Source organism: Chenopodium album, chromosome 9 (genome assembly GCF_948465745.1).
Source record: "Chenopodium album chromosome 9, dcCheAlbu1.1, whole genome shotgun sequence".
Classification (NCBI taxonomy): Eukaryota; Viridiplantae; Streptophyta; class Magnoliopsida; order Caryophyllales; family Amaranthaceae; genus Chenopodium; species Chenopodium album.
Genome location: NC_137842.1, coordinates 14,556,608 through 14,572,596, shown reverse-complemented (window position 1 = coordinate 14,572,596; position 15,989 = coordinate 14,556,608). Strand labels below are relative to the sequence as shown.

Genomic DNA, 15,989 nt, shown 5'->3' with positions numbered 1-15,989 from the left:
AGGGTTTGTTATTAATCTTGTTAGTATCATGCCTAGGATCTTCCTATTATTATTATGCTTTAACATTATTATGATTACTTTATGCTTTATGATTATAATTGTTATTATTATTATTATTATCATGATATTGATTATTATTATGTTGCTTGATATTATTGTTATTGCTTGATCACGCCTTTATTCATGTTTAAAGGGAATTTGGTACTTGTAATCACGCTTAATAAGATAATTAATAATCTTGTTCAGGGTTAATTTGACTATAATTCAAGTGATCGCCAATAATAGATTTATTTGTGCATTAAATTCAACCAACATAGATTAAACAGGTTTAGAGTTAATCCTAATGATTGCGTGTTAGTCAGAAAGCGCACATGAATACGATCAGAATAAAGTAGAGGCCTATTATTAGGGCAGGTTCAATCTCTTTTAGGTTGGATTTGTACCTTCATCCCCGAACCCTTATTTGGTTCAAGACCTTATGGAGTTGACGATCTCTTAGATCGTAAAGGGGTGTAACCTTCACCCTGTGAACGGTTTACAAGTTCTTAAAACTTGTTGGCGACTCTTTTGCTCTATCTTCTTCCCTTTTGGACGCCACTGTACTTTAGTGTATGATCACAGTGGGGTTCAAGCAAAGGGGATTAACGCTTGAAATTTATTCCCTACAGTTTTTGGCGACTCCACTGGGGAGGATTTCTATTTTAATTCCTGAATTTGTTTCGGCAATAATTTAGAATGAGTGGATGAGACTCGAAACGTTCTAAGTATTTCATGTGCGTAATTTTGAATATTATTATTGTCATATGCATAAAAAAGATCTCATTGGAAAGACCATACGTAATGAGTTAAAAACATAGGATTTTTACACGTAGGAAATTTGAGGAATATCTTTCACAACTAAGACCGAAATAACACTGCGCGAAACTGGAAAATTTTATCGAGCACAGAAAGCTGCTGAGGCATGTAGGAATTAGCGCCAGGGGCTAGAGAATTGGCGCCAGACATTTAACTGTAGCGCGAGACGCCAGCATTGGCGCTAGGCGCTATAGCTAAATCCTGGCGCCAGTCTCTGTTTGCTGGCGCCAAATTCCTCCAATACCGAGCCAGAAATATGCGTTCTAATTTCGACTAGTTTTTTCGCATTGTTTGCTCGATCCTACTTCCTGATTGAATTTTTTCTCACTTTTTTGAAACCCATATGTGTTCTACATATGGACATAACCCTCAAGGAATTCATGCTCCATCTACCTGATTGAACGCTCTGTGTAACAAAGGGTACATCCGAGATTGTTGAATTCACCAAACCATGGAAGCGAGTTTTTTCTAAAACTCGCGGTGTCCCATCCATTCACGCCAACCCTTCACGGTTAGGCTTCCGCGCGGTGCATCCAGACAATTAACCATGGACCCTCTATTAACTAAACAATATCCCGAACTTTAGAGAACTAGAGCCATGGTTAGGTTGCAAACTCATTGCATCATATTGTGCCTACTTGACTAATTGTGCATTATTTGTTGTGCATATATTCTATGTTTTCTTAACCGTTTGTTTGACTTGTGTTGAGATTAAATAAATTAATGAATTAAAGAACTTTTCCTAATTAATTAATTAATTAATTTGAGTCAATAAAGTCTGATATTTTAATCATAATTGACCTAGTACGACTTTAGGCATACCCCAGTTGATTAATAACACCGAAAACAGTCTGTCCCAGATTGAAGCTCCAGCATTGGCGCCAAAGTCTGGACTGTAGCGCCACCCTGTGGAGTGTGGCGCCGGCGACAGCTCTGTCGTCTGGCGCCAAGCTACACAGTGCGACGCCAGGCCTGTCGTTTTGCCGACAGTTCGGATTATTGGTCGAGTCATCACCTAGTGTCTAATTAACCAGTTTGCTAATTAATTCGGTTAATTTTCGCTGTCAATAGTACTTGTTTGAGTCATTAATCAAGTTTTGGCACTAAGTCGCATGGTCTTACACAAGAGTTCAAGCATGTCACTTACACTCAACGCACACATCAATACACACACTTTGACCATGTCTAAGCGAGTCTTGCATGCGCGTTTTTTCCTTCATTTTTTTAGGGGGTAAGTCGGATATTAATCCTCCATTTTTAAAAAAAAAAAAAAAAAAAACTATATTTAGTTCCCTAAAAATATGTACATTATTTTTGCCAAAAATATGCACTCATTTTTTTTTTATTTTTTCCTCTTTAAAATAAACCGTAAAGTCAAGTTGATTCGAGTCAAGTAATTAAAACGCAAAATGGTTTAAATTACAGCGCGTGGTCAAGAAAGGAAGGACGATTAATCAAAGACAACCTTTTCATACAAGTCCAACTTTTCGACAAACCCATAGCTCGTAAGAGGAAAGCTAAGACCATAATGGCAACACAAGAAGAAGTCAATGAGCTTAGGAACCAACTGGTTACCGTGACTGAGACACTGAAGCTCGTCACACTCAAGATCGATGATCCCGTGAAGCAACAACAGATGGACCTCATGCAAGAGAGTCTAAGCAAGCTATCTAGCGACTACAAGTTTCAAGGGCTTACTTCACAAGGGGTCTCGGTGGACAAAGATCTTCTTCCGCAGAAGTTCAATGCTAACGACATCCCGAAATTCAAAGCAACTGATAACCCTTATTTTCATTTAAGAGCCTTCGAAACAATAATGAGTATTAAGGGTATCGATTAGAAGGTTTTCCCCTCTTTGTTCTCACTATCTCTCGAGGCCGTTTGCCAACAATGGTTCTTTTCTCTCGAGAAAGAGAAGACCTCTACCTGGGAGTCCACACTACTACAAAAAATGGCAAAGAGACCCGTTAAAATATGCCTGAGAAACCGCCTCACAACGGGTCTCTATCTCAGGGGTCTGTTTGATAAAGAGACCTGTTCGTTAGAGGGGTCTGTTTTTAAGGACAAAGAGACCCATGGTAGGTGAAAGCAGGTCTGTTATATATGTTTTGAAATAAATATTTTAGAAGAAAAACAGACATGTTATTTGAGGTAGGGGTCTGTTTGGTGAGTATCTAACAGACCTACTATGTCAGATAACAACTCTCTTTATTCTCCAACTTTTAAAAAAAAAATAAAAATTTTGCTTTTTATTTGGTGTGGGCGGGTTTGCATTTGAATTTTAAAAATTTTGTTTATTTGCAATAAAAAAACTGGCGGATAAATCAATGAAGTAAACTGTAATTTTCAGTTTATGACCACAGAAATAACAATGGATTAAAATAAAATTGATGTGATACAAAAAAATATCCAACATAATATGCAACAAAAAAAATGAATTTATAGAAATTTACAATTATAATTACATTAATAAAGACTTGAATACTCTATTTTCCAACTCCATTTTCCATCTCCTTTTGATTGAGCATTTCTTGTGACGAAATCACGTAAATCTGACAAAAAAAAAAAATGACAAATTACTCTTAATGAAATGATATGAAAGCTATAGTAGTACTCGCATAATTTTATTAGTGATCCGACAGAAAAATAAAAAAGGTAATTAACTATGTGACATTTAGCCATTAAGATAACATACCCTACAACCAAAACTCTATTAAACTTATAAACAATATAATTACCCAGATGAGCATAATAAGACAATGTAGAAGAACACAATGTTTAACCCACAAATCAGACATACCCAGAAACTATTTTCCAAAGCTTTCAGCCCAAAACAGATTAGAGTTACCTTTGAAAGCCAAAACAATGTCGTCCTCAACAATCTCAGGAAGAACCCACTTTTCCTTCGACCAAACACCAGACCCATAAGGCCAATTCGTCTTCCCAACTCGCAAATTGAAAAGGGATTTCCAGTAACGTCCAACAATCTGCCGGAGCGAGAGTGGGAAACGATCTCATCGAGGGAGTAGGACTCGGTGGAGTCAAGTGGCACGTTGAAAAAAAAAATTAATAATGAAAATAATCTGAAAAATAGATTACCAAAAAATAGATAGAGGATGAAAATAATCTGAAAAATAATCAACTAATTAACAACATACTACATAGAAACCAATTACTAGTGATAACTGAAGAAAAAAAGCAAATGAAATTAGAGTTAGATGAGTAAAAAATAAAATAAAATAAAATATAGGTAGTATAAGTCTTACCCAACAATTATTCGATATACGGTGAATGACATTAAGAAAAAATTCACAGAATTTAAGATTATGAGAGTAATCAGGCACTCTAAAGACTAGCAAATTCATCAACAAATCAGATCTAAAAAATCAATCATTTTCATCCAATAATAACTCACTTTTACCAAATCAAATACAATTGCCGGGAAAAAAAACCACTAATATTGAAATTCAGTAATATTCCACCCACATAAATCACAACTTGTATATATATGGCGAAATTAACATTGGAATTTCATCAAAATATTCTTTGATTCACAGCAAAAATTCAGAAATTAAGAACGAAAATCATAACAAAACTCAAAGTATTCCTTGAGAAATAAATTAAAATGGACAAACTTTGATTTTCTATGAGAAAGTGACGGCGAGAAGGACACCTCACACCACCACACCACCAGCGAGAAGCCGCGGAACGCCGGACCAAAAGGAGGAATGAGAAACCGAGAAAGGGAAGGACCCAGAAGAGAGAGAAATAAAGCGGATCTAGGATTGTAATGGAGAACCTATTGTTGTAGATAGAGAGAGATTTTATCACTTTCAGAAAAGGAAAGCGGCGTGAAGAGGATGAATTGTGATGAAAATTGAAATGGGGAATATGAAGAGAAAGAATAGGGTTTTGTTATCAATCCTTTAAGTGGTGGGCCCTTACACATATAAGAGACCTGTTAAGTCAATTACGGGTCTCTTATTTTTTTTCCCTCCATCTTTTGGTGGGCCCTTTGATACATACGAGACCCGTTATCTCTAATATCAGATCTATTATATTAAAGAGAGCCGTTGAATTAATCAACGGGTCTTTTATTATAGGTTCCTTTGACCATTTTTGTAGTAGTGCCATAGCAAACGCTTTCGTTGATAGATACAAGTGCAACATTCAAGTTGAGATTGACCATAGGGAACTTGAAATCCTCAAACAGAAAGAGAACGAAGGTTTCACCTCTTTCTTTAACAAATGGAGAGAAACCTCAGCTAAGATGATTGAGGTGCCAAGTGAAAAAGAGTCTGTAAGGTTGTTCATAAAAAACCTTCAAGAAAAATATTCCAAGCATCTCAAGTATCAAAATAATCTCCATACCTTCAAGGCCGTCTATGACATTGGGATCAATATTGAAGACGACTTGGCTAAGTTGAAAGCTGCCTCCAACAGTGGATGGAAAGGAAAGAAGAACGACAATCCTTCTTCTTCCAAAAACACCTACTCAAACAACGTTAGCACTTTTAATTTAGCCGAAGTCCTTGTAGGGAATTATAGGTACTACGCAGCAGAAATAAACATGAATCATATTCATACAGTACCTAATCCCAAGATCTAATGCATAACACATAAAGAACATATAATCGTACCTTTAAAGCGTGATTCCACGTGAGATCGAGCAAGAACAATGGGAGATAAAGAACCCCAAGCGTGATTCCTCTACTTAGTCCACGAGCATGGATTAAACCTCCACTAATGCTAGTTAGTTGTGACTGAACACTTCAATCAACCTTCAACGGAGATTTGAGCCATGAACCCACCACAACACCACCCACGCACCACCACACGCGCCACCCACAAGGGAGGGCCGTACGGACAGGGAGGAGAGAGAGAGGGCCGAGTAGAGAGAGAGAGAGTTAGGGATTTTAGGAAAACTGGTTGCTTGTGTGACAATTCACTGTATGTCAATTGTTCTTTTTTTGCAACCCTAGACATGGTTTATATTTATAGATCATATCTAGAAATAAAACCATGTCAAGTCCAAAACCCATAAGACTCTTCTAACTATCCAAGCCCAATTATCAATATGGTATGTCATGAACTCATGAGGCCCAATAATGGGCCTCTAACTTGTTTAACCCAATACTCTTATGTGTGACCTTGTAGGATCCATTCTATAAGGCTTTGGGCTATTAAGCTAGCCCAAAGATCAATTATCATATCTAGCACCAAACATTGACGACCCTATAGAATGAACTTATTATCTCCATAATAGTGATCCTTGATATATCTAGTAATTGCACTTATTGAAGACATAACTCCTTCAATCTCCCACTTGTCTGAGACAAGTGCGCAATATTTAAATTCCTTAAGTCAATGTGTGTCGATTTGATAATATGATTGCATCTCATGTCGTGATCATATTAGTCTACAAATCTTTTCTTGAAAACTGAGTGAGAATTACAAAACAAATGGTTACTATGTAATCCATTTGAGAACGACCATGCATTTTCTGAATTCTCCCTCTTCAAGGGGCCAAGACACATTCCTAATTAAATAGGTAGACTCTATCCAATCTTGTGGCAACCAAATCTCCCACTCAACTTCTGAAATAACCGGGAAACACCCTTTATAATCTCTAGTTACGGGCAGACGTTTGAGTGTACCACAACCATAACATCCATTGAATGAAATCAATGTTCCACTCATGTCAAAGGAATCCACTAATATATCCGGAAGTTCTATACTTGAACTTCAAAGTAGGTCAGTAGTTCGATCATGCATCATTCATGCATATCCATGTGATTGACCGAGCATCATCACTATGCTCCTATAGCCCATGAAACTGCACTATCCAATCAATCTTACATGCTAGTCCAATTTATGAAATCATTTATGTCCAGTTTAATGATTCCGAACTAGGAACTTAAATAATGTATGAATTTAGTTCACCTGTGGGGTTTCATTCAACAGGTCATCAACCTGATAAGCCCATCAATTCATAATTATTTTGGACATTTTATTTAATCTTGAAACCACGATTAAATAAGATTGAAACTTTGTTTCAATTGATAAACATAATTCTGCAAATGAATGTATTACACATGTAACTTGTTTTTCCCCAAAAACAAATACAACTTCCAATTACATCATTTGCCTCAATCCAGTTTCATTAGCATGTTTCTCATGCTTTGGAAATGGAAGGGGTTTAGTAAGTAAAGTTCATGAGACATTCTCATAAACATGAACTTTGCAATTTCTAAATCTTATAATCATTTTCATCTCCATACACTAAGAATTTTCCTTCGCCTTTTCGCAAGGAACTCTGGAATTTCTAATTTGTATTCCAACGTTACATTGGATTTCGACTGAAATCTATCATCACTTGTTCTTAAGACATGTGAATCAAATAGACGAGTATAGTCCATGACATGCATGATGCATCCTTTGCAAACTGCATAAGGATCATCACTCAAGACCTTAATTTCATCAACCTTTCTCAAAGCATTGAATCATTGATCAATGTGCCATGTTACATGGGATTGAAACTCCTTTCAATATAACGTTGAACCTTATAAGAATCTTATCAATATAAGTTTCTTAATCAAGCTAAAACATCCATCAAAACCTATCTCTATAGATTTTGAATCCCAAATGTACTCATCTTTTTCTTCAAGGTTTTTCATACAAAATGCATTAGCCATTACTTGACCCTTCAAGCAATGAATAATTTCTCTTTATACTGGACCAAGAAGACTTCATAGCTCCCACTAAACATCTTGTACACACAAGACATTTTCTTCATTTTACGAGAACATCAAATGATTTGATTTACTCACAAAATTAAGAACACTAACTCCATGATGCTATGCATCCCTAGGATTATTGGATCTTCAAACTTTTGATTGTATCATATACAAATCTTCTTTCATGAACAATTTCAAGAAAGTGTTTTGAAATCCATCTACCAAATCTTATAAGGTAGTAATCACTAAAATATCTTTAATAGATCTTTGCAACATGACTAATGTAAAATTTTCGACGTAGTCATAGTCATACTATGAATTAGTTGAATCCTTTAACAAGTCTTTGCTTACTTAGAAAACATTTTTCTTTCTTGTCTGTTTTGCTTATAATGGGTCTCACCCAATTAGGCAAATTATTCAAGTGTCATACACTTGCTTACAGACTTAGAATCTATTTCAGATTTCCTGGTTTTTAAACCACTTGGAGTTATAACTTGTCAAATCATCTTTGTTACTTGCATAATCATGATGTTACAAAATGAATATTTTAGAACTCTTAATCAATATGAAATCATATTTCTTTGACTAAGTTTTACATATGCTAGTCATCATTGTGGGTTTTGATGCAACAATTGAAACTTATACAACAACTTTGTTTAGTTTCAATGAGAAACGACAATTGAGGATGTGCACTTGGAATGTACTACCTTCGACACATGGTTATTATTCCCATTACACTTAATGAGACCACGCGTTGTCATTTGTAACATGAGGTGAATCATGCTCATATTGTTGCTTTTATTCGATTACTTCTTGAATTTCTTCAAGATTTTCGAAATCACTTTTCTTGAACTTTTTAAGGCTCTCAAACATTTCGAGATTCTTATACTCCCACTTGCCTTTTGAGGAGGCACTTTTAGCATAGGGTGAACCAAACATGGTTTGAACCATGTTTGTTTGTTGCTTTTCTCAAACTCTTTCGAGATTTATACTACTCCCACTTGACCTTTTGGAACAATTTCCATAAGGGCACCTACTTGAGCAACAAACATTTTGTGCTAAGTATGATTTGTGTAGTAGTACCCCATGCTCTGTATAGGAATTGATCGTGCATTAAACGATTTAATACAACTTTTATTCCTTGCTTTGTAGAAAGACTTATAAGAACTCTTCTTATCCATATCACATATGAAACCTTTGCTACAATTTGATTTGACCTATGTTTCTTTGTTTAGTTTTGTAGCTTATCTTAAAAGTATATCCCTTGAACAATGGTTGGAAGATAGGTAATTTTCATCCATTATCAAAATATATCTCATATAGATTGATAACTCCCTTCATAAACACTTTACAAGGTTTTCTTTCGAAGTTTGTCGTAAAACGATTTCACAACTCTTGGATGTTCATCAAGGTCTTGGCTTAAATTCTCATTATTACGATCATATCGCAATATTTTGAATGTGTTGCCAAGTAAATGTCTTGACTCAAATTTTCACAATTACAATCATATTGTAATGCAATTATTATCTTGTCAAGTTGATATTGAACTTCATACTGAACATTTTGAACTTTTCAAAATTTTCATACTTATGCTTCAACTAAGCACTGTGATCATATCACAAATGAAGTTTCATTTTCCTTCTCTAGCCTTTGAACCTTTGGTTTTCTTACATCGATATGTATTCGACCTTGAGTTCTCATCATCATTTCTCTAAATGGTGACTTTATCAATACTTTGAAATTAGAATGATATTTACATATATCAATGGATTCATAATCTAATGATATTGAAAGTCCATCCCTTTGGATCTTTCGCATGCAATGTTCATTTTTGTTCGAATTATTTGACATTTTAGAGACAATTCATTTATATAAATGGTTCAATTATTTCTATCATATAGAACTTTGAACCTATTTAGCAACTCAAAACACATTATGACTCAATGAAGCATAGAATAACATTTATTCCACGTTTTTGAATCTTCGATGCTTAGTCAGCACTAACATTGAATGGTGTTTTGATGATGGCAAGAATGAATAACATTTATTTAATTCTAGCCAATAACAAGGTAAGGTGAAATATAGCTTTTACTTGTAAAGTTGCAAGTTTTGCTTCTAGACTCGTAGATTCTACTTGGAAGTAGCAACATTTGCTTCTAAACTTGTAGATTTATTTATCCCTTAGCCATACTTCTTCATTTAGTTCAACCTCATTCTCAATGAGAGAACTAAACAAGACATCATATGTCCAAGAAGTATCAATGTGCTAAATCAATTTCTATAATATACTTCTTAAATTGGAACATTTCCATTCTTTTACCTTCCAACTATATGAGGTAGTTTCTAATCATTTGGAATTAGTCCATTTAATTTGAAACATTTGTTGTTCATAACAACTTTTAGCATATAAGTAGTTCTAGGTTTGAGAGGTAATAACTTGTTTGCATTTCTTGGCCCATAACTTCTTAATGCAATCCTCATATATTCCTAAACCTTTCCCATTTGACCCACTTAGAACACTTCTCTTAGGTTCAAAATGATGATTTGCTTAACTACTTTAAGCACTTTTCATGATTTTGCTAAGTCTATTCAATCATTATTTATAATAGAGTTTAATTAACTATTTAACTCTTATATAAAGTGGATGAAGAATAGCATCATTTGATCAACTTTTGATCATAGAGATTTCCAATCACTTTCTTATATTCAATCATATTGAAGATAAGAGATTTTATTGGAATTTTATACTTGTCTTTTAAAGGGTTTGTACCTCCATGTTTAATTATTACCCTTAGCTTCAAGGTTCTAAACTCTTTAGGTAACCTTGTTGAGTATAACCAATTAAAAGTGTAAAACGTGATTTACCCTCACTCCCCTAAGATATAGTATGACACCCAGCTGAGGCATGACCTGTCATAAATATCAAAGGTTTCATCGGGTTTTTAATTGGAAAAGCAACCTCAATATTACTGGGACCTAGATTTATTATGTTGTGATTAAATAGTGAACTCTAGCGCATCATCACAAAACATCAATAAAATATAACATGCATAATAAACTGAATGCATAAACAAGACATAGCATGACCCCTAATCCTAAGAAACTAATAAAGCAAAAAACTCCCACTTGAACCTTCATGGATCTCATCCACCTTGCTCCTTTGGGCCTTCACTTCATGAGCTTCTTGGATTAACTGCAACCTGTAATTGTACTCTATTCTATCTACTACTTAAATAAAATGAAATAAAATTACAAAAATACTTTATCGGTACGTAGACTGTATTAAGATTACAAAAATACATCACGATGCGCAGATCGTATTTAGCAATCTACTGGGCCATACTAGTCATTATATAGCAATAAATAACATCATATATTATAAAATTGCCACATAATAAATCACTCATCATGCTTTCCTAAACTACAACATCAAATGTTCACAATTAAGGAAACATGGCACCAAAATATCTCATATTTTAATTAATGTAATTAGATAATATCATATATTATTCATGACCATCAATAAAATATCATATATTCTAACTTAGTCATGAGATAAAATCAAATCTTATTTTAATCTTAAAGATAAATCATATTTATCCTCAAAGATTATCCTAACAAAGTTAGGAAATTCTATCCTAATTACTAGCCAATCACAAAATTTTAAATCAATTTTTATCCAAAAATAATTATGGGATAATCACATTATTTAAATCAATTATTATCCTTTTGGAATATGCTCAGAATATCCTAACAAATCTTATCCAAAATTAACCACTTTAATTATGGATAATTATCAAAATAACAACTTTAAATATGGATAATATCAAATATAACAACTTTTGATTATTTGATTTTATCCTAAAATAAAATATTTTATCCAAATAAAACCAATTTTATCTTTTAAAATAAAAGATCATATTTTCAAAATATTTTATCTTATCCAAAATAAAACTGATTTTATCCCAAAATAATTCATAATTATCTTGAAATAATTTTTCAAAACAGTTTTTTTTTTTTTTTTTTTTTTTTTTTTTTTTTTTTTTTTGAAAAAAACCGCAAGCCACCACCGCCGGCTACCGTGGTTGGCTAGCTGAAGCTAGCCACGGTGGCTCGCTGCCATAACAACAACCACTACCGCAAGGCAGCAGCGGGCAGCTGCTCTGGCAGCCGTGGCAGCAGCCGTGCAACACTTGCACGCTGCTGCCCATAGCCACCCCGACCTCCGCCCTCCCCTTCCCTCCCTCTTGGACCACCACCTGGTCGGCAGCCGCCGTGGCTGCGCCACCCAGCCGCGGTTGCCGACCAAAATAATAATTTTTTTTTGTTTTTAATTTAATTAAAATAACATTTATTAAAATTAAATTAAATCAGTCCATAAGATTAAAATTAAATCACATTCAACTTTAAAATTAGGGTTCATCATAAAATTAATCCCAATTTAATTCTAACTTTTAAAATTAAATTGATCATCATACATAAAACACTTTTATGCATAAATCAATCCGATTAAAATTATGAATCATAAAATAAATCGAATTAAATCAAAATCAAGCATAAAAATCATATTTTAGGGCTAGGAATTTCGAAAAAATAGGGTTAGGGGGTTCGAAATTTTCGAACATATTAGGGCTAAAATTCGGTCTCTTCATGGCTATTTTGAGCATAATTAAATCACATTTAATCGATTCCAAAAGTTTAATCACATTAAATATAATAATTGAACCATAATTAAATTAATCTCCCTCTTAATTGAATTAAAATTGTGGACTATCAAAGAATTATAGTCAATATGCGTAAATGCAATAGGCTAACTGATACCACTGTAGGGAATTATAGGTACTACGCAGCGGCAATAAACATGAATCATATTCATACAGTACCTAATCCCAAGATCTAATGCATAACACATAAAGAACATATAATCGTACCTTTGAAGCGTGATTCCACGTGCGATCGAGCAAGAACAATGGGAGATAAAGAGCCCCAAGCGTGATTCCTCTACTTAGTCCACGAGCATGGATTAAACCTCCACTAATGCTAGTTAGTTGTGACTGAACACTTCAATCAACCTTCAACGGAGATTTGAGCCACGAACACACCACAACACCACCCACGCACCACCACACGCGCCACCCACAAGGGAGGGTCGTACGGACAGGGAGGAGAGAGAGAGGGCCGAGTAGAGAGAGAGAGAGTTAGGGATTTTAGGAAAACTGGTTGCTTGTGTGACAATTCACTGTATGTCAATTGTTCTTTTTTTGCAACCCTAGGCATGGTTTATATTTATAGATCATATCTAGAAATAAAACCATGTCAAGTCCAAAACCCATAAGACTCTTCTAACTATCCAAGCCCAATTATCAATATGGTATGTCATGAACTCATGAGGCCCAATAATGGGCCTCTAACTTGTTTAACCCAATACTCTTATGTGTGACCTTGTAGGATCCATTCTATAAGGCTTTGGGCTATTAAGCTAGCCCAAAGATCAATTGTCATATCTAGCACCAAACATTGACGACCCTATAGGATGAACTTATTATCTCCATAATAGTGATCCTTGATATATCTAGTAATTGCACTTATCGAAGACATAACTCCTTCATTCCTTGCTATGAACAATTAAGGACAAAAGAAACCATTTAGGAGGAACTTTACTCCTATTGGCATGAGTTATGACACCGCATTTGATCGACTAAATGCAAAAGGTCTTATAACTCCTATTGGATCATTTGGGGACCCACCAGTCGAAAAGAGGTCGGCTAATTGGAATCCCAATGCACATTGTAAGTATCCCCAAGGTAGGGGCCATCTTACCAAAAACTGTTGGAAGGTTAAGGAAGCTATCCAAGACTTAATTGACAACAACAAGCTGCCATTGCCCCCTGCCAGTAAGAAGCCAAGCATTGATAATGCACCTCTCGCTCATGCCCTGGCTATCTCTGATGAGGAAAACGAGGTTGACCCCTCGTCTCTCATTAGACCTATCAAAGAAATTCATGCCACAGAAAAAAGAGGAGGAAACCTTTTTTTATGTCAGGGATAATCATCCAGAACCGGCAAGTAAAGAAGATATACAATTGCTCACCCTGTCTATGATGGAGGTATCGCATTTACTACGTGAAGCTCTCAAAGCTATAAAGGAACCCCAAAAGAAATATGACGAGGTTCCACTTCTGAAAGATAAACTTAAAAGAGAATTCACACCCATAGGAATGACCTATGATGCTACTTTTGATCATCTCTATGATCAAGGACTAATCAAACCTATTGGTCCAACAGAGGATCCAACACCAGAAAAGCGATCTCCAAGGTGGGATCCCAAATCCTACTGCAAGTACCATCAAGGAAACGGTCATACCACAAATGAATGCTATAGGTTTCAAAACCTTATTCAAGATCTTGTGGAAGCTAATAAGATCTCATTACCTCTAGCTAACAAGGGAACGACTTATGAGGCAAAGCATTTTCCTTTACAAGTCACCGAAAAACCCAAGAAGAGCAATAGAATTTACACTCCAATTGGGATCCCATATGCACAAATGTTCGAAATGCTCTTTGAGAGTGGCGAGATCAAACCTCTCGAACCGAGAACATTCGAATCATTGAAGAGGACGGACATATATTACTGTTAATATCATCAATCAGGCATCAATCAGGGGGTCACACTGTCGAAAACTGTTTTAAATTCAAGGATTTAGTTTAGAAAATGATTGATGAAAAGAAATTAGTCCAAGTTTCACAAGAAGATGATGCAACCATTAATGGAGTTTGGGATAGTGATGAAGAAGATGTCTACTTAAAAGACATAATAGGATCTCCACCTTCTGTGTCATACACCACGGATGACTTTTGGGCTGAAGAAGACCCATCAATAGACGTCCTCACAAGATCTGGGAGAATGCAACCTCCCATTTCAACACAACATATGCTAACCACACAACAAGTTCCCATACCTATCATTGAAGACAATGATATTGTTAAACAGTTTAAGAAGACAAAAGTTGAGATGAACGTATGGAAACTTTTGGCAACATCTCGAGAACATAGGTTGGCTGTAATGAATGCCTTGGACAAAATAGCGATAGATTCTGACACTACTCCTGAGGGATTAGAAAACTTCCTCACAAGCGATCTTCCTAGTCCAATTAATTTGATCACCTTTTCTGACAAGGATTTACCTCCAGAAGGTGACAAACACTACAAGGCATTAAACCTCACAGTAGTTTGCAAGAGAATGAATGTCCCTATGACTCTTGTAGACAACGGATCGGCCATCAACGTCTGTCCACTTAGAACTGCGAGGATGCTAGGCATAAGGGATGAAGATTTAACTCCGTCTACACAATAAGGGCCTATAACAACACTCGTCGTCAAGCTCTTGGTAAAATTACCCTAAATGTAACGGCGGGAGGAATAGAACATGCTACTACTTTCCAAGTAGTAGACATTAAAGCTTCGTTCAATTTGTTGTTGGGACGCCCTTGGCTTCATGACCTAAAGGCCGTCCCCTCATCTCTCAACCAACAAGTAAAAGCTATAGTTGGGGGTATTCCTATCACCATCGATGCTTCGCCTATGAGGATCAAGTCTATAGAAAATCCAATCATTAATGTGGAGCACGACGAGGATGATGAAGATTTATGGGGCTTTAACGAAGAAGTCTCCTTAATCCAGGAGGATGAAAGGACCCCTCTTTTCCATGACCCCCATTCCAACATGATTGTAAATACTATGCTGAAGAAAAAAGGACATTTTCCTGGGATGACCCTAGGAAAGAAGAAAGGAATGGCAAGATCACCGGAGTCACCTGGCCTCCCTAAGTTAGACACTTTCGGACTTGGTTTCGAACCGACTCGGAAAGATCTCAAGCGAGCCCAGGAAAAATCAAAGGCACGTAGAGACGCTCGCACTCAAAAGAAAGCAATCCCAATGGATCAGTACCCTCTTACACTTAATGGTCAATTTATAAAAGAAGGAGAGGACTATCCATGCCATGAATTTCCCGAGCCATTTGTTGTAAACGACATAAGACAACCGGGATTTGAGATTTTCTTGGATTGCTACTTCATAGATGAAATCCCAACTCCTGTCCACAAGGAGAAAGCACCCCCATGCTTTGACTTTAACGTCATGGGATTACTGTTTGGGCGAGAAAAGAATGAGCCAACTTATAAAGAGGATAACTCCTCGCTAATTCAAACAGTCCTACAAAGCGAAAGCTTCGATCCCTCGAAGCTAATCACTCCACCTGAAGGATCACTACAAGGGTGGCGCAAGACTATCAAGGTGACTACTCCAAGCGGAAGAAAAATATCCATCACAACAGGGCAAGGACCGATGTTTGAAGAGTCGTCTGAGTCAGAGTCTGAGTCGGAGTCTCTCCCCCTAGAG

General features: G+C 35.9%; 1 long non-coding RNA gene across 1 annotated transcript; it reads right to left on the bottom strand.

Moving 5' to 3' along the window:
* Positions 1-3,231: 3,231 nt before the first annotated feature.
* LOC145559587 (uncharacterized) lies at positions 3,232-4,727 on the bottom strand. The gene is made up of 2 exons (XR_014092781.1): positions 3,704-4,727; positions 3,232-3,407 (listed from the first exon to the last, which is right to left on the bottom strand). It is a non-coding gene; the product is annotated as an uncharacterized LOC145559587 (long non-coding RNA).
* Between the last annotated feature and the right edge of the window lie 11,262 nt (positions 4,728-15,989).